Source organism: Wasmannia auropunctata, unplaced genomic scaffold (genome assembly GCF_000956235.1).
Source record: "Wasmannia auropunctata unplaced genomic scaffold, wasmannia.A_1.0 LD336053.1, whole genome shotgun sequence".
Classification (NCBI taxonomy): domain Eukaryota; kingdom Metazoa; phylum Arthropoda; class Insecta; order Hymenoptera; family Formicidae; genus Wasmannia; species Wasmannia auropunctata.
Genome location: NW_012026837.1, coordinates 1046602 through 1066798, shown reverse-complemented (window position 1 = coordinate 1066798; position 20197 = coordinate 1046602). Strand labels below are relative to the sequence as shown.

Here is a 20197-nt window from a genome sequence, read left to right as displayed (position 1 = left end):
TTATAATTTTACTTGCTCTTTGTTTCAGGTAAGTGCAGACTTTTCAATTGTTCTACGAGCACCGTGACTTCTGGGGACAGTGAGTAACCATCAACTGATTTTTATCCGTTACGTACAGTTGTTGAATAAAGAGAAAGGGGAAAATGAAAATGATTGTAGGTATATTCGCTGGCTTTCGTATAATTCACCCGTTCATGCGCTTTCCCCTCGCGACTTAATGATCATCGGAAATGAAAAGAGAGTTGAATGAGAGGGTGAAGATTTCTCTTCGAAATTTCTTGGCGGCGGCAATACCGTGCTTATAAGGGGTTCGTCGTGTTTAACTTCTCTGCGTATCCATCGATTTCATTAGTCGATAACTAGCGCGCAACTTGGATGCATACGAAATCACGACGCGTTATCGAGGGGATGGATTTGTGAGGGTGCTGCCGAATACAAGAGACGATACATTAACGGCGCGTAATGACTTTGGTCGGTTGCGATTTCGAGGGTGGTAGGTCGCTATCCAGATAAAAAGAACATTAGTCACTCGGTATCGTTGTAATTACATTGCGTCTGCTAGAGCTGCCGCTGTCTCTTCCACTTTGATAATTATAGTGTTGCATAAGTAATTAGATATCACATATTATACGCACGCAAAATACACGTAAGCATATGTCAGCATCTCAATTCGGGAAAATTTATTTATAATTTTTAGCAGCATCCCTCAAAAGAAGAAAAAAGTAAATCAGGCGTTTATAATGAGACATTTTATCTGTTCTATATGTGATATATATATATCAAACCGTAAAATAAAACGACGTAATCGTAAGATCAAGTATGCATCAGTAAATTTAATATATCATATCGTTCGTATCATTAGTTTTTTGTTAGTCAAATCAGATGCATGTCTCACGAGTATAAGGCCACTTAATCCTTGCCTCTGACAACGTCAGCGCCTTTGTCGCCATTATCCCATGACGATTCCACGGAGATTTATCGAGCACCATCCGGCACGAGCCGTGGGTGTGCGTATTTAAATATTACCGACGCCGCAGTTGGCCAGGTGTCTCTGTCAAGATGTATTTCGCCGCGTAATTGATTCTACCCACACGAGATGCTTCCCGACGAAGGTAGATATTATACAAGTAGCAGCGAGACTTACGCGAATCCGGCAGACAGAGTGTTCGTTACCAGCGAGCAAATCGTTTATCTGTTCCCACGTTTTTTCTTCCTCATCAGAACGGATCTTTGCACGTTTCCTGAAGCGTAGGACGTTCACGTAACGCCGACGCAATACGTGCATATTCCTTTGGATATGGTTGCGCTTTTCGTTTTCTTTTTTATCATGCACAATATCATAAGAAATCAATCAAACGAATACGATTCGCACCATAAATATTTCAATTGATCAGCAAATGGATCAATTGAAATATTTATGGTGCGAATCGTATTCGTTTGATTGATTTCTTATGATATTAAAGACTCAATTTCTATCGATTGGATAATCTAAACCAGAATTTGCTGTTACAATTAATCTGAACGTTGATACAATGGTGATTTCGTTAATTCCGTGGCATGGTTTATTGAGACATAGAAACAGGATGTATACATAACTAAGTGACTAAGATTGCTCTCATCTCGTTACCAGGGGCTGGTATGGCGAGTCTCTTCGAGAATGGAACGAGTTGACGTCTCACTCAGCTTCGCAAAGTTTAATTAGACCTATCATACATGCATCCAAAGGTAGAACTTTGCCGCGCACAGTGTTCGCGATACGTGAAGTGCCGATGCCTTTCTCTTTCTTCGAACATTGAATATGCAAGACGATAAATCATCGTGAATTTATGCGTCTGGGCAGAGAATCAAACTAGATACATACATATATCTCGAGTTTCCCCTCATAACGGACTAATGCCAATCGGAAGAAGCGAGTCATTCGTGTTAATTTAATTGGATGCACGTCCAATGTAATTAGTTGTCAGTTTATAGTCCTTTCTCTTGGACAATAAGATAAATACTTTGTGTCTATGTAAGATCGGCTTATCATAATTTTAGATGTTTGTTATCGTAATTTATGAAAAATAATTCATTTTTACATTTGCATGTGATATCCAAAATTCCATAGACTTACTATTATGATGAATAGACAAAGTTTTATATATATATATGCTAAGCTTTTAGACGCAATGGAAAAAAAATAATACCACGTTGCTCAAGAGTCATTTTAGTGCTAGATCGGTCTTAAAGGATAGTGGTATTGTATCCGATATCATAGTATTAGCTTCCGTCACTCGCTCGATAGACCGTGGCAAGATAAAGAGAAAGAGAGAAGACAGGGTACTGAGAACAGTACGATACGTTACTAGCGATGCACATACATCAAGCTTGCCGGCTAATCTGATTCCCCTAACAATGTGCACGTGTCGGAATCTTCTTACATCCCTCTCGCGTCTCCTATCATCCGTTGGGTTCTCCCTTCTTTCTCTCCTCTTTTTCCCACTCTTTCACACGTATCTCGACCACCACCATGACCGATGTTGGCGGTGAATTGCCGGATATATAGATTTTGGATTTGGGCCCCCGCATCGCAAGGCAATCTGAGCGCAAGCCCACGTAATCTCGCGCTAATAACCGCGATTTATCCTTCCCCGCCGTCCATGACTCCCCTCTCCCCCAAATCTGAGTGATCGAGGCGCCGATTAGAGAATTCGCTTACCTCGTCTCGCCTCGTGGAAAAATGTTGAAAAAGATGAATGATATTATTCGCGAAAATTGCTTTCTCCGGTCCAATTTTGCGCGTTAAATTGAAGATGCGTTTGAATTAAAATACACGTGCGATTTTCTTTCAACTCTAACGCGACGACTCGCGATATTATCTGAATTTATTCACCGCAACGAAGTCATTCTCACTAGAATTCCCACGTTATATCGATAGCAACGGTCGACTTCCCGAAAACATCTTCTTTTTTGGTATTCAAGAGAGTTTACTCCCGGTGTAAACATAGATTAGATTATGGTACTATAATCTTGTGGTTGCGCGAGAACAGGAAACTGTTGCGCCTACATCCTCCCCACAAGAGTGGGAAAAAGGAAGCAGCGACACGAACGGGGAAAGAACGTAGGATCAACGAAGTATCTTTATTGTCTCCGCTTGGTGCTTGGGCGTGAAAGAGAGTCTTTCATTAACAGGATCTGCTCAGCCAAGGTGAATCAACCTGCAGTCTGTGTGCATCCCTCTTTCTTTTCCTCTTACGCGTTCTCCGCTCTGCTTCCTACATCGCGCCGTAGGAGCCAGTGCGTGCTGAAGATAACGCCTTGGGATATGGCCAGGTACAAATATTTGAGCGAGTAACTGGCTTCGTGTTTGCCCTGTTAGCTGCGTTCTTCGTCGTCGTTGTCGCGTCGTTGTCGTTGTCGTCGTCGTCATCGTCATCTTCCGCGCCTTTTGTGTGTATACAGCGTTGGACGTGCGTACACATGGGATGATAGTACTGCCGTGATGCGCACGCGTGTGGGAGCCGGTCGGCGTGTATAATATGTGGATAATGTTGATGGCTGGACGTGGATTCGTCTGCTTGTAATGTCTAGCCATGCGCCATTAAAAAGGTAAACGAAAACGCCTCTTTACGGATCGTGCTGCAACATCTGGGCTACAAAACGAGAACGATCGCTTTGTACCTGTCAACGATAGATAACATTAGGCATTCTTAGGCGTAACATTTGTTCGGGATCTTTATAATGGAATAGAGTCGATTATATTCGAGAAGCGCCATTATTTGTAACACTTCTCAGCTTTCTTTCGTTTTTTGGGTTATTCGATTAAATTGATCGATTGTTCTTTCAAATTTACCCTTTTCACAATTTAAACATATTTTTTACGCTTCAGTGTTTCGTGACGAATTGAAACATAAAGAACGATGAGAAGAAATAACAGTACAAAGATAAGCTTTATTTTAAACTCCAGAAAACTAGTATGTACAAATTTAGCAAAATAGAAAACAGGATGTAGAAATTTTTATCGACGTATCGTGTTGATCGTTAAACACAAAGAGACGTAGGTAAATGCGAGTTTGGTTAGCAAACATCGATCGATGGTTTCAAGCTCGGTTTACGCCTGTCACTTCACGACCGTCCACGTCCGAGCGAATACTCGTAATAATTCCCGTTTAATGCCTATGGCGAAAGACGGTGGAGACCGAGATGCGATCGTCACGATGTGTCGATCGTAACAGCTTCCATCGACCTCGAAACAGAATGTCGTTGAAGATACATGTTTGGATCAGAAGGAGACAGGTGCGGCAGAAATGACGGGAGATACTCGTCCGGTAGTGAAAAGTTTCGAGCCAATAATGTGAGTAGGTTCCGTCTTCTTGAGGGCCGAACAAATATGTTCAAACATGCTCGAGCGGCGGGGCGACACTCATGCAAGCAACAAACCTTCTCCAGCGGTATCCTAATCCAATAGCTTCTGTCGAGCTTCGATGCCAAGTGCTCTTCATATCGTGTCTCGTGCCTTCGCTTTCGCTTAGTCAAGAAATGGAAAGAACGGTGATTTCGTATGTTCGTAAATGGTCCTCGAATTTTCATGTGGGCGACACTCGATAAGAGGTGTTTATAAAGAGACTTTATATATCATTCACATTCGATGATATAATGCGAATCGATTGATAATTAAAACTATCTCCCGCGAGTATTTCGATTATCGTATATACGTCTCTTCTTGACGCGTTGCGATAATAATTAAGGATCCCCGGCGACCACAACGTACGTGCACGTGAGATATATCGAGACGAGAATAATTTTCGCCGTCTTGGCGATAAGAACCGGTTACCAGCGGCGCAATCGTGCGAATGCAATACTGCGTCGCCTTACGCGGCGCGAAATCACGCGGATAAATACAACCGCATTGGATTCGATATCATGCAATTGCAATGTTATTATCATTAAGTGGATTGTTTGAATTTTGTACATTTGTATAAGTTTTAAGACGAAGCGAAGAGATACAATATTTTGTATTTAAAACGTTTTACATTTTCATCGTAATTATCAAAGATTATATTAAAAAGGACTGAAAATCAATCAAAGAACAAAATCGCTTTACGTTTCTAATTATTTGTAGCATCTTGAATGTAATGGAAATATCAAATATCAGTTTGCATGTAACTATGCAACATACCTACTCGCTACTGACAGTTGCATGAAGATTTGTCCGAAATCGAAGCGTTCGAGGATCCTTCACCGCTTACGCCAGTGTTGGTCGCACATATCGTCCTCTTACCGTTACGTTCACCTGGACAGGCAGTGAGAGAGAAAAAGAGGGAGGGAGGGGGCGGAAAGAGAGAATCATCGTGCCGTTGCTGCTGCTGGTGCTCGTTATCGCTCGCAGGTTCATGCCAGCGGACAGTTAAGACTGAAATTCGCTGGACACTCAACGCTATAAATTCGTACAAAATGAAGACAGAAAGAAAGAGTGTGCATGTGTATGCGAAATGATACGAGGTGGTTAAACGGAGAGGTGTGCCGGAACCGACCTACCTTTTAACGTTTTCTCGCATCCACCCTCGCGTGAAAACACGCACGCTGACCATTATGAGGGTGGAAACACCTTGGAATCATCAAAGACAACGATCGCCTCGCAATATTGCGTTCCGTCACGGACGCGGTCCTTAGATTAACTTTATTTCGACATTATCGAAATTTATATTTATTATTTCTTATAGCAATATATATTTCATATAATTTTATATTGGCGCATTTCTGTAAATAATAGAAGAATTTGTTTACACATAGACTAATGATGTGTAACATTTCATTAATTTATTTCATATCTTTTATGGCATACGAACCTTTTAGCAACATGAACGAGGACGAAGTCTAACTCTCTGAGAGTGTCCCGATTATTCACTCCATTTGCAAAACTTAAATATTCTATTGTTTTCATTCAATGAGCATCACGTGTATTTTCATGCATGAAGTATGCGAATATCTACGATTACCTTCGATAAAAATTTTCTTCTATACCCGCTGTCATATTTGTAATTAACTTTTGCAATTTTCATTTTTTTTATTACCTCTATCGTGTGTCCCATGCATCAAGTTTCACAGTGATTGAAAGAAAAAAGATAAATGAGTGCTGAGCGATAAGCAGGAGCAACGGCAAGAAGAGTAACATTTCGCGGATGTAGAATAGCAATGTACCATACTCTTACACAAGAATCGAAAGGTAAAAAAGAGGAAGGAAGGAAGAAAGGAAGGAAGGAAGGAAGGAAGGAAGGAAGGAAAGAAGGAAAGAAAGCGCAAAAGACAACGCAGCATGAGAGGCAAAGTCTCGAAGGTGTAACCGCAGCCACGCCCCAATTAGGTTCTCCAGACGGTTTACGGCTGTAGCTGGGCTGGTATTTATGATGAGAATGTCCGCACCTGTGGTGACACTCGCCACCGAGCCACCAGCAACCCCTCCTGGAGCAGAGCGCGAGAGTGTTTTATGGCGCGCAGATAGCCTCACGCACACCTTCCCGGGCATTAGCTACAGCCAGGTGATATATGACGCGTATATTGCTCTTGGTGAACGGCGAACCGCCGCGAGCCACTCTATCCCTACGCGATCCTATATCCACGTCGTCCCTTATTTCCAGATGCCCGGGCCCCTCCGCCTTGGAAACTTTTCAGGATAGCGAGCGGAGACGCGCTGGTCGTTTTGGATTCTAACCGAGAAGCTGGCCGCCGCTCGACTATCTTCCTCTCTTCCTTTCTCTCTTACACATGCACACATTTTCAAGGCATTCTTATACTTTCTTGTTATTCTTATACATAATTACCTTTCCAACTATCTTAGGATTAATTTTTCTCAAATTTTTAAAGCGCGTAATTAATTGTTAAATGGAAAATCAGAAATCTGTATGGATGATAGTTTATATTTGATATTTTGCTTCACACAATATTAACTTCACGAAGAAACTTGATGAAAAAAATGGTTATATATGCATCTCCGTAGCGCGAATCAGGATTATAACTTCGACTTATGCGCGAGCGACGAAGTGACTTCACGCATTAAGTGTCTGTCTGTCACTGTCAAAGATGCATCCTACACCACCGCCCTACACGACTCTCCGAGGGATGCCACTCGCGGTAGGAACCAATGAACGTCTCGGATCGGAATTGGCGGCGGCTGCCACACGATGAAGCGCGACATCGGTAGCCTCTTCGTCACGTAAAGACGTACAAAACGCGGCTGTACCGCTCACTTAGTCCCAGTCGGAGGCGTTCTCGCGCGATAAACATCGACGTACCTCCCGCTGCTGCATCGAGCGACGTTTAAATGCACGAGAAGACGAGTTCTTGTCGTCGTCCTACGCTCCTTCCGCATGAGAGCGCATCTAATGATCGGAGTAATAGTCGCACCGTGTTTATGTTTTTTACAACAGTCATAACACGACAGTATTTAAGGTTGATTATAATAATCAATCTTACGAAATTACTTTTATATAACTTTCATGTATTGCACTTGTATAAGACTCTGGACGATATAATGATATGAATCACATTTTTCACATTTTTTGTAAAAATACTCGATATAAAATATAGCTGCTTTGCTGTATAAATAGAAATTTAAATTTTTATGTTGTACCACAAGTTAGAATTGACAGAGAGAGATATTCTAGTATTTTTAATAAACCATAAACTTTGAGGAAAAGCGGAAAGACACGAAAGAGGTTCTCGAACTTTCGCATTCACGTGGAATGGAATCGATATCCGAAGGAAATTAGCCGGCGCGCTTCGCGTTAGTAGGCGATGAATCACGCGTGCTTCTGTCACGGAGGGTGCCACGGTGGCTACAAGTTACAATTCGATTTCTCGAAATCGACGAAGGAGGGGCCGACGCGGAAGTCTCCGGCCGCGGCCGAACGCGGAGAGAAGGAAGAAAGAGCGGTGAAGAAGAGCCTCGAATCTCGACTCGACTTGGCTCTCCATCCGCTTCCGCGGGTATCAGCCCGCTATACGAGCTTTAATCGCATTCGAATGCAATGTTGCGGAAAATTTCATTTGAGCGAGGTACGAGGGAGCGAGTGAGCGGGATGGGGTAGAGAGGGATAGGGGGGCGGAAGGGGCATGCTCGGGAGAGTGGATCCCGCTGTGACTTTGTCTCGACTTTGCGGACCCCCAGCCGGGTCTTCCACTCGCCGTTCCGCCACGACACATTTGCATATCCACTGCTCGTCCGCAAATGCAATCGTGGCACTGAACGCGTCACGATGATCGAATCTTTTTACGACGCTGCGAATCGTGGTATTATGATAGCGCGATGCTCGAGCTCGAAATAAACGTAATTGATAAGTCATCGACCATCGAAAGCCGTTCATCGAGAGTAGTCCGTATAACGTACACTTAACGAAATTGATCGTTATCGGTTATTGAGTCATTTCTGTCCATATAGATATTTTTTTTTATCATTTCGATATTTTGGATATTTTGTAATTTATCTTTGCCGTTAATGCAATATATAACAGATTGCGGGTGATAAATGAATTCTTTGATTGGTCGCACTTTCACATTTCATCGTTAAAATCTTATAGTATTTTTTTTTAATAAAAGTTTTTTTCAATAACGCAGTTTAAAAAAATTATGCAAGCGTATCGTTAAATGAAACGTCGTTTTATTGCTGCTACACACCGTCGCATTTGCGTATAGAAACATTTATTCTTCGCACTTTTGAACATGAATTTACGAAGCTCCGAAGACTTGGACATGATGACAATCCGGGGACGGGGTCGTGAACAGTGAACAGAAGCGAGAGTAGGTTGGGTCGGCATTTACATTTACAACGAGACTGATTGAATCTTGATTGAAAATCCACTTAATTAAGGACGTGCGCCATTATGTTTATTGCCCGGTGGAAGTGAGCAAACCGTGCGTGGTCGTCGACGATTGCAGGGGAGAGTCCCGAATATTTGGCAAATGCAGGACACGATCAATCGTCTGTGCTGTACTAAGAATCAATGCGTCGAGTAATTCAATTCAGTGATGTACATTTTTGTCAGCTGTGTAGATTTAAATTGATTCAGTCGAGCAATTAATTATTGTATGTACTAATTTTTGCAGGATATAATAAGTAGCTTTACACCAAGTAACGGTACAAAATTAATTTCAAGATGTATAGTACAAGAATTCGAAAAGTGAATATGAGAAAAAATTTTTTCAAAGAAGTACTTGTGTTATTTCTGTGCAGCTAATTTTTTTCTCAAAATTTCTCAAGTTTAGATGACAAATTTTTTATCTCATATGACAAGATTATATAAACACGTTTGAAACTTGAACAAAACATTGTAATTGGATTTCTCAATTTTTACCGTTGCTTAATATAGATACCCTTTTAGCGACTTGTAAGCGACATTGAAGAATTAAAGAGGATAGGATACGCCTGCAAAGCGAATAATGTTATAATCATAGTCATAAAGACAATGAATATTATCGCATCTTTAGGGAAAACATTAAATATCAATTCAATGATATTGTTCAATATAAAGTGTATGACACACTATCATTTTCGGCTTAGATAGTTTTTGTATTTCTGATATAATTTGCAAAATCGCTCCTCATGCTTATTCGCTTAGAGATTCACGATGCACTGATAAAAAATCACTCGTTAATTGGGATCAAGACGTAACCCCTTGAGTACGCGGACATATAGGGACACGGGTACAGTAGTTATACCAGTATCCCACAGGTACCTTAGGTGTACTCGTACACGCGAACAACATGTATACACAAATACGCGCTAGTACATACACAAACGCACACACGTTCAGTAACTCTGCGCCGCGAGAAATAACAAACGGCGTGCGAGCCTAATTAATTACTTGTCTGCTAATTACTGTAATTATATGTTGCCACACCCACCCGAACCTTCTTGATTGTTTTCACCCTTCCAACGAGCTCTCTTAATCTAGACGGAAAGAGTTTCATGACGAGATGGCAGATTTATTTTTGATGCCTCATGATAATTATATTAAAGTTATATTCGTGACGTCACACATATCTGGTCATTCTTCCAACGTTTTCCTTTTTTCTTTCGCTTTCAATTTTTATTTACGCGCCAATTTGTAGAAGAAACCCCAGATTTATCGTTGTCGCAGCTTTTCGTCGCAGACAACGATAATTATTGTGCGGCATACCGCCGTGGTGGCACACCTCGGTACGTCCGAATAGACGAGACCAAAACAATGACGTCGGTCGGCGGAGCCGTTGATAGTCGGTTGGTTTTCGCGGGATTCGCTAAATTACCTCGTCGCATACTGCGGATGGCAAGAAATATGACAGCGGACTGGAACAGATGATTGGAATAAAGAATCGAGGACAATCAAGCCCGAACGACAGATGGCGTTTGCAAAAACTTATCTTGTCTTCAAGATTACGAGAGAAACGCAATGCATTTCTTGTCTTGCGGTTCAATGAGAAGCGCCGATCTCCGAAGATAAGAGGAAAAGAGCATCGTGAAGAAACATGGCGAGTTTCTGCTTAATAGTTCCCGATTAATTTTCGCTGACGAATTATAAAGACTCAGTTGTCGTACAATCATTGAGTATTAGATAAGGCATTCGAGTTACAACAGGAAGACTTTCAATCGAAAAAACGATAATGCACGCGAGTGAGCGAAAACCGCGTCTCGAAAGTGTAATCTGTTCTCCGTAAAAGTAATCTTATCGCCACACAGCACGCTGTGTTCCTATCTAGAATTGACGTTGTCATATGCAAATGGTGTTATACCCTTCCTTAATGCGGAGGAACATGTTTTCTTCAGTTTCGTAGATATTCGTCACGATGCGACGTGCGAACAAACGGGTAATGCGCGTCACATGGCCGTGTGCCACGTGTTATGGATGTGTACGAGCGAGTCCTCGAAGACCAGTCCTGGAGACAGTGTGGCACGCGGAGTGGTATGCTAGCGGTATTAAACTCTCGGTGGCGTGTATGATTGGGCTGGCAGATGTCACTCGTTATGTAAATGTCCGAGTGTTTACGAGAAGACACCTCCAGTAACTAGCACTCCACTCGTGGTTATAATGATGCGCTAGAAATATCTCTTCCTCTTCTTCTTCATTTTCTATTTTGCATCCAGTGGTGAGAGACCCACTGGTATTCCTCATCAAGACGATCGCATCAGCAGCCTTGGTTCACATGAGAAACATCGAAACACTTTGGTGTATCTTAATTGGCACAGTTTGTCGCTTATTAGTACGGGATAAGTGATTTAGGAGAGTACATAATTGTTTGATATCGATTTTCCCGCTAAATTAGTCGGTGATAGCCGTGGCTTTCAATTATGCGCGACAATGTATGCGATACTCGAGAAGACATTATAAGCAAGCTTGCTTTTCGTTCTCGTTGGAATATTTCAATTTATATACTCGCTTTTAAATATACAGAGATTCTTTTGTTTTTTTTATTCATACTTATTCATTGCACTGAAAGGACTGGTATGAGACTGGTATCGGAGCATGCGTATTCATTATATCATGATATGTTTCTTACGATTCATGAAGCCACTTCTCAGATATTTCTGATATTATCAACGTAATTTCAAGTTTTCCTATTACATTGGAAGTTAATTCACAAATTTGACTTTCATGTTACACTAATGTAATTATATTTATTGACAAATAATCAATTGGATCACAGAATCAATTTTTAATACATTATTAAATTGGGATAGATTCGCTGTGATTTAGAAGCTTTGCTAATAATTCGATTCAAAATCGCGAAAATCTACGTAATTCGGAAGGACAAGATAAGATCGTGAATAATATATAAATAATATCGTATAAAGATAGAAGAGCGAATATTTAAATTAACATTATACTAATCTTACATGTTTCTCTCGTCTGATCTTTTCGCGCGCCACCGAACGCGCCTTAACGGCTAATTTACTGTAGAAGCATTAATAAATCTTTCCACGAAATCTCGTTTATCAGGACGAATCTGGTGGTCGGTCACGCCGCTTGTCTCGCTCATAATTAATTAGTATCGGCGCCTAGTCTGTTCTCCGAACATTAGCCGATATAAATGAACGGAGGAAAGTGGTGTGTAGGAGAGACGCATTCGCCTTCTCTCGCGGAGTTTGTTAAGTTGCCGAGATATAATCAGTATCGATCAACTATTCTTCTCTTCATTATAATTACGTCGTGTAATTTTTTCCTTTGAATTAAAATCTTCTCTCGCTCTCACTCTTGACCGCACTTTCAAGGATCATACGTTAATTGCCGCCTGCATTCACTCGTAAAACCGGGCGATCTCCAAGCGTGTTGCCTTGTATTCTTCAGTTGCGACGTGGCAAGGTCGTACGTGAACGGTGCGGCTCCTCGTAATCGTAAGATCGTATCTACATCGTATGACGCAGGCAACGATGATCGTTCCATAGCAAGAAAGTATCTTGATCGCCGACGCACAAGGCTGCACTTTATACCAAAATTTTTTATCGGCCACGGGTGTGCTGCATTGCTCATCCTTCTGTTCGGTAATCACGCTACGATGACAATCGACGAGATTAGGATAATGCTGTTGCCGGCACAAAAATCTTCAATCTTTTTGACACACTTAATATACGTACTGGATGCATCAATTTTTCAAATTAAACGATTAATTATTTGCGGGCGCGTCCAGCGAATAATTTTGAAACCGCGGTAAGGAACTTTAAGTTAATTATAAACAAGTATCAAATGAGACAAATATGAACACGTTTACATAAACGAACGTTGAAACAAATAATTTGCATTTATTTGTAAATACTGTGATAGTTTCGGAAATAAATTTGCACGAGATAGTAAATTAGGCATAGCCTGAGAGCAGTGTTGGAAAGTGCCGAGAGAATACTCACGATATTCTTTCACGTAACCTCAGTGGTATATAAGACCCGAGGACTTTGCGTCTCTAATTGCGTTAGATAGCAATAGCCTTATTAATAACCCTTGCAGAGAAATTCTCGTGATGCAGCGCGATGCGGCGGCGAAGAGATTATCCCGTTCCGACGTGCCGCTTCGCTACGATATCCGGAGACTCGCAGGAAACAAGTCCTGGCATCGCGAAGAAGCAGCCGGGGCCGCGTGAGAGTCGAGAGATAGTGGACACGGCATTTCACTTAATGATAACCCGTCCTCCTTCGTCCACTGCGCCACGAAGATGGAGAGAAAGGATCGCGGACGTCGCATCAGGACGAACCCTCCTTTCTTATTCTTATGCATCTGCTTCTCCGTGCTGCATTATCATCGATTTGATCTCGCCGGCGCCTGAGTCGCGAAGGAACGCATGGTTCTATGTCCATGAAATCTCGTCACTAGTATTCATCGAGAAGTATACGATCGCAAAGGTTCCAGTTGGTCATTATCAAAACTATTCGATATCTAGATTATCTCGAGTCTAAAGTCGAGATTCTGGAAGTCTTGTGAGTTATTGAAAATTGAGTAGAAAATAGAAAATAGAAAAACTTTCTCTTTCCCACGGTCTCACAAGATTTATATCTAGTCCGGCATGAAGATCAAGGCGAGTCTTTCCTTTCTTTTTTATTTCTCTCTCTCTCTCTCTCTCTCTTTCTCTTTCTTTCTGACTCTTGCTCTTTCGCATCGCTACCGCTGTAGATCCTTTCCGTCTGGTCGGCAGGAAAATATAATCGATATAACTCGATACTGGAGGGGGATTTGCATGCGTGTATGAAATCGCTGTGGTATCTCGTTACATGCCGTCATCATTGCGCGTTTATCGTGATGGTACTTCCAAACGCCATGACGAAATGACGAAGACAACGACAAAGACGACGCGCTGGCGAGTTGAAGCGAGTCTCGAAGATCGTCGATGCAACATTGACAAACTAGGTATGCAGATACCTACTGCAAATACACAGAGGATGACGGTTGGCGATCAAAAGTCATGTAATGGTATGGGCCACCATCAAGCGAATAGCTACGGTGTGGGCGTAGCTGTACGCGCCAGACGAAGATAAAAGACAGACTATACAGAGAGGGAGCAAAATCGCACCTTACCTCCCGTCGTCGATTCTTCTGCACTATGAAACCATTATTTTGTCTCGAACGTGATTCAGGGATATGTCACCGTAAGCGTTCGACTTCGTTCTCTTATTAGATTGAATTCGGTTTGAGCTACGTACAACATGCGAGTCTTTAATTTTTTTTCTCGCGATTGTTTTTATTTTTTATATGCAGATGAATGTTAATTAAACTTAAATCTGCAGTTTTAGAATCTTTTAAGAATTATTTTAGAAATATTTATCAAGTTTCTAAAGTTATATGATTATATTTTATATTATTTATATTTTATATTATACTTTTTTATACAATTTTAAGTGCACACATACCGATTTGATTGAATTATCGTGATTTGTATAATTTAAGTATTTTATTTTGTACAGTATAACACTTTGCAATCAGCGCTAATATCTTAACGTATTATGGACGGCTTACAAGAATTCTCTATTAAATGATATAGAGAATTCTTGTATCTCTCTCTCTCTCTCTCTCTCTCTCTCTCTCTCTGTTTTTTCGATATGTTAAAAGCTCCGTATAATTGAATTGCCGCGGTCCTAGACCGTGTGACAAACTAGGTAAGCATTATTATGGACGCAAGGAAACGCGAAACAGAACGGAGGAATTCCTCTCGGAATCATTAGTATAGGAATAGTAGAGTTAGTACAAGTATTCCTGTCCGCATAGCTAAGTGGTCACAGTGGCGGTGAGCGGAATGGCCGGGATTGACATGATGTCTTCCACATCCCGGCTATCTTATACGCGGCACTTACCGGACACGGCAGATAATAACATGGAGAAGAAACTAGTCGTTGCTCCCCCAAGACCTTCCTCTCGGTTGGCTGGCTTTCCCTGCTCCTCAGGCTCCTCCTTCGGTTACTCTCCATATCCTTGGCGCTTCCTGCATAGAGCGAATTCCACGCGTTAAATACGATTAACGCAACGAGGCGCGTGGGGAATGCATGCAAAACCGTGACTCGCGATGCAACCGCGTTAGGCGGATCATTTGACACGTTCGCCAGAGATCCTACGACGGTACGTGATCCGTATTAATTGCGCGGAAATTTGGAGCATGTGGCTAGATTCCGATCTATCGAGTCTGCTCACGTATAATTATTTTCTTACTTATCACAGAACAGTGTTTTTTTCCAAGAACATAAAATGTTTTGTTTTTTAATGCTCCTTTCGCTCACACCGGAAAACGATTTTTCTCGCTAACGAGACATTTTAAAAAAGACCAGATGACGCGACGTGTGCAGATGAGAAATCCTTCGTCTTGCGGGTTTTCGCGGAAAGGACGTTTGTTGCTGCGATCGAAAAGAAACGCTGTGCTCTATGCAACAGGATCTTCCTCGATTACCGAGAATCATTGTATTCTCGATCGTCTTCAGTTCATTTCTTTTTCCATCTTGCAATACAACGTATATTTCTGATGAGAGAATACAATTTCTTGGTAAAATTCGTTGCTTATAAGAACATTGATTTTCTCCCTCCAAATTTCTTAATTCTTATAATCAAAGACAAATGCTGACATCGAAAATGCAATTTCTGTTTACCTAGATTGTAATGCCATTGTAGGGATTGCTTATATCTCGCACAGGGTTACTGGAATCACCGGGCGGGAAACCACGAGACACGGACGAGAGTATGTTGCATATTTTACATTCTGCTGACGTTCGCGCCGGACACAGTTCGTTCTCTCGTACTCTCGGAGTGTCGGCAAAAAGTATGGCGGTTCCGAGGCGAACGGCAGGACCGGGGGCTCCGAGTCGGGTCACAAGTTTTGTACTTTTTTGCACGAAGGCGGCTATGGCTGCGGCTGCGGCGTTGCTCGGTTCGTCCGGTATGCGGACCGGAGCGAACCGAGAGCGGGACATCTTCTGACCCGCGAGTGCCTTCTCTCGTCCTTAATTTGCGATTCCCGCACGCATCTTTGGCCAACACTTGGATGTTCTCCGCTCTTGTTTGGGTTCTACCGCTTTGCTCTTGTGTGGAACAGTTATAACATTATGAATTTTCTCTCAAAAGCAATTTTTAAAATATATTATGATGATTTATGTAAAAAATTTAAAATTTGTTGATTTGCCAATGTTAGTTAATTTAGCGACGCTGGCCATATTTTTTTAACTCACTTTTATTTTGTGTAATAATTCACGCAGTGGATATTTATTTTAAGACAACTGCAACTTCGGCTATTATCATCGATATTAATATAATTTTCCAATAATTTCAAGATAATTTAGGTAAATTGAAATCTGAAATGATATCTGTGCCGTTTTCACCAATACGAGGTTAGCACTCGATAATAATTTTAATTCAAAGAGGCTGCATTTTCATGTTTTCTCCATATTCTTACTTTTTCCGTATTTCTTGTCGAGATTTGTACCAGCATGGTTGCGTTAGGTTCTTCGTTAAATAGATTCTGCCAAAAAGTCACAAAAAATAATTGGAAACGAGGCATGTGTGCTCGCGGAATATTAGTTGGTCCCGATTCGTCTTGTAGTATATTCGAATAATTTATTTAATATAAGACAAAATGTATTCCTACATGCTATGCGTGCCGATGAAGCGACGAGGACATTGGCATGGCTACATCTTCGCGGCCATTGTGCTTCTCATGCTCTAGCGGGGCTCCGAACGTAGGTATCTTCGGATTGTCGTAGGTTCTCAACTTGAATTTCTTACATTATGAAAAATTTGACTTTTATTATAACAAGTTAATTTTTTCCACAAAATATTAATATTAATATTTCGTTTTAATTAAAGCTAATTATCTTGTCATAATGGAAAATATTTTTTAAATAAGAATATAAGATAGAAATATTATCTATCTTAAATATTTAATATTTTCATTTTTCTAAAATGTTCACAATATTGCCGATTACACAAATTCAAGCAGTCTGGCATAGTATCCAACGCTTTTTACCTGCTCTCGATTCAAAGTTCTGCGCAATTTGTCCGACAAACTCTCGATTACTCTTCTGCGTGCTTCTGTGGTTACATAAGCAAAAGATAGTTTTTTGCGTATGCGGTCGCAAAAAATAAATAAAAGAGGAGCTTGTAGCAAGTAAACACAACCTGTATTCGCGTATCCGCATGCAGAGAAATTATGTGCACGCAGGTTTCGAGTGCGTATCGCACCTGCCGCGCGCGAAATGAGCGCGACGTTTGCGATGTCAAAGACCTGCTTTCTTTTCGAGAACCTGACGCCGGACATCCTCGCCGGAACATACTGTTTCGGACTTGATCTGCTATGCATGTTGCAATACATCTCGATTTCGAACAAAGTCGCGTGTTATAATCTTACGCTAGCGTACCATTAGTATCACACGTGTTCCTTATTAATAATACATTAGTGATGTATTAATAAATAATCGATAACGGGAAATCATGATTGTAATTACATGATCGGTATTATCGTATGAATTTTTAATTGATCTACTCCTTCGAAGATTCACAATCTTTTGGAGAACCCCTGTCAAGCCGACATCTGGAGGTGTGCGTGACGCACGTACGTGAGGCATACACTGGCGCGACCAGTTCCGAGGACACTGTCGTCGGCAGCAAAAACACTATTGAGTTAATCAACTAATTTATAATTAAAATTCCACGATGGGAGCCGTTTGGGCCAGCCAATTCTTCGCCAGTCACCAATACGAATTGCAAGAAGCGAACCAGCTCGCTGTCTGCTCCGCGTTGTTTCGCGGTAATCGCTACTAAATTCATAGAACACCAATTAACCGCTCGTCGACACCCTTTCTGTTCTCCTTCGGTTCGCGTCTGTCAGTCTGCCGACTTTGCGCTCGAAAAAAGATCGACCTAGTTTCGTGGCTTGTCCAGTTTCTCATCTTTGAGTAGAAACGCCGTGCGTTTTTGCTCAAACCATCGAAACAGTAACAAAAAAAGAAACAAAATAATTTTTAATAGACGCTTTGTCAAATTTACACGTCAGTGTCGTAATTAGCGATAATTACAGTCGTCAAGAGAAATGAGATGATTGCAAATACTGAATTTGCCACTTATACTTGCGGTTAATAAGTACAGACAGATCTTAAGTTCTCTCCGTTTATCTTTTTAACACTTAAAATATGAAATTCATACAAGATGAAATTATTAAACAAGTGAGATAAAAAATTTGGATGTAACTTTTTCATATTTGAAACTTGTTACGTATACGATAGCAAATAATAGGTATTTATCAATTATGCCTTTCTTGCATATGGCATGATGATGCATATCATATTCGTTATTTTTTTTATGGAAGCCGAGTGTATACCTCCTACTCGTTTGCTAATAACGGTAGGTTTCACGGTAGGGCAATGAGACGACACTGTCACGGACGCTACTTATCGAGTCCTTGTCACTTGACACGCTCCGCCGAACACGATGCTTCGCGTTAATTATCTACGCGTGTTTGTCATGTTCCGCACCTTTCTGCTTATATGCTGCCACCCATATAGAGTGGATTTTTATTCTCGCGATTTTCAAGTCGTCAATCCACCATATGACGTAAACGTCTATTTTTAGATTTCTTGACATTCACGATAACGCCATTAAATCGCATACATTTATTATTTACTGCAATTTCCGCGACAGTCTTAAATTTTTCCTCGCGGTTTAACGCATTCTACTCCTGGCTTAATAATTTAATCGCATTAAAGCCCTACGATTTAAATTATAACCAACTCTCGTCATCTCATCCATTTCTATTCTTTACATGTCATAATGGATATGAATGTTGAAAATCTGCGGAAATCACATGAAAATTCGACAAGTCTGCACAACGGTAGTTTTAATATACTCCCTGTAGAGAACTGTAGCGAGCTATCTTCTTACTATTTAATGAGAGCTGTGCGTCAGCATTAATTATTAACTGATATATCAACTTTCCTGATTATTTATTCACTACTTTCTATCAGAAGTGGTTTCTGCCAAAATAGTTTTGATTACTGAAAAGAAGAATACATATAGCTTTAAACACTTTACATTGTTAAAAATTTATGAACACGTAAACAGAAATTTAAACAAGCGACTTATTGCATTCTAATGGTACATAAAGTGCATCAATTGATCGATTTTCGAAAAGGATATTAAAAAATGAGCGACGTTAATTTAACAAGGCTTAAAAAGAAACTGGAACCTGTGGAAATTCACACCGTCTTTTTGCGAAACTCCTTTTGTGCGACGATCTCGATTTCAGAGAACCCTTCATATGCGATTCACTGGACGATCGCATCCGATCGATATCGCGCATTTTTGCTTGCTCGCGTCTCACGTTGCGGACGAAGGTATGTCTCGTTGAGCGACAAATTGAGCTTACGCGCGTCAGGATTCAAGACGCGATCTCTTGGGTATTATGCATCCGACGCTTTTTCGCGAATACCGTGCGTCGGCCTTTTCTTTCACACGGCATTTCTCAACAAGAAATTAAAAGCTGCCTCGATAGAGATACTACCAAGCGAGATCCGTTCGGCGGATTTACTGTGACGATTATCCCAATTAACAGCGTACACCCTTTCAGTCTCGGCTTGAACTACGAGCTCAAGTGCCACCTGCGGACCAGTTCCCGCGACGCGGTTTTTGAGTCGTACTGCATTCAAGTAAGACGTTAAGTGCATCCCGTACGTTTCCAGAGAACGTTATGGTTGTCTCGCAAATTCCCATTAACGAATTTCGTCCTTCCTCTTCCTTCATCAGCTCTGACTCGTCGCTCTCCAGTATTAAGTATCGAGCAGGTTTTTCTTCCGATCAGCCGTTGCTTCGGTAAAAATTCGGCAGATTCCAAACTGGACTCATCATCGTTGATCATTATCGTCAATATTACTCTCGCTGCTATTGCTTCTATTGAAGAAAAATTTCATATAGAAGCACGAATCTGCAATTTATACTCGCTGGACTACTTGAAGAATTGCGTTATCTCATTTTTCAATTGTTCATTCACGAGTCGTATGCCGATTACTTGGTTTTTTTTTCCGATAAGAATCGTACATTTGAATGAAGCGTTAAACACATTTTTGCAAGTAAGTTCATCATCATTATAAATGTATATTAGGATTTGTTCTGGCTAGCCTTCATCGGCATCAGTTTTGTTTTGGATGGTGTTGCACGTTGGTCGGCTTTTTCTTTCGATCGCTCGCCACGCCGTCGAATTCAGCGGATTCCAAGCTCTATCTTCTGGCCATTGT

General features: G+C 41.1%; 1 protein-coding gene and 1 long non-coding RNA gene across 2 annotated transcripts in view; one reads left to right on the top strand and one right to left on the bottom strand.

Annotated features, from left to right (window-relative positions):
• LOC105450941 (homeobox protein homothorax) overlaps nt 1-20197 on the top strand; it is a 364527-nt gene that overhangs the window by 129862 nt on the left and 214468 nt on the right. The window lies entirely within an intron of this gene.
• Nucleotides 14361-20197, bottom strand: part of LOC105450940 — a 38563-nt gene continuing 32726 nt past the window's right edge. The window contains exons 2-6 of the long non-coding RNA XR_974529.1: nt 16561-16692; nt 16145-16434; nt 15569-15997; nt 15138-15441; nt 14361-14913 (exon numbers count right to left, since the gene is read on the bottom strand). This is a non-coding gene — a long non-coding RNA (uncharacterized LOC105450940). The remainder of the gene's footprint in view (nt 14914-15137; nt 15442-15568; nt 15998-16144; nt 16435-16560; nt 16693-20197) is intronic.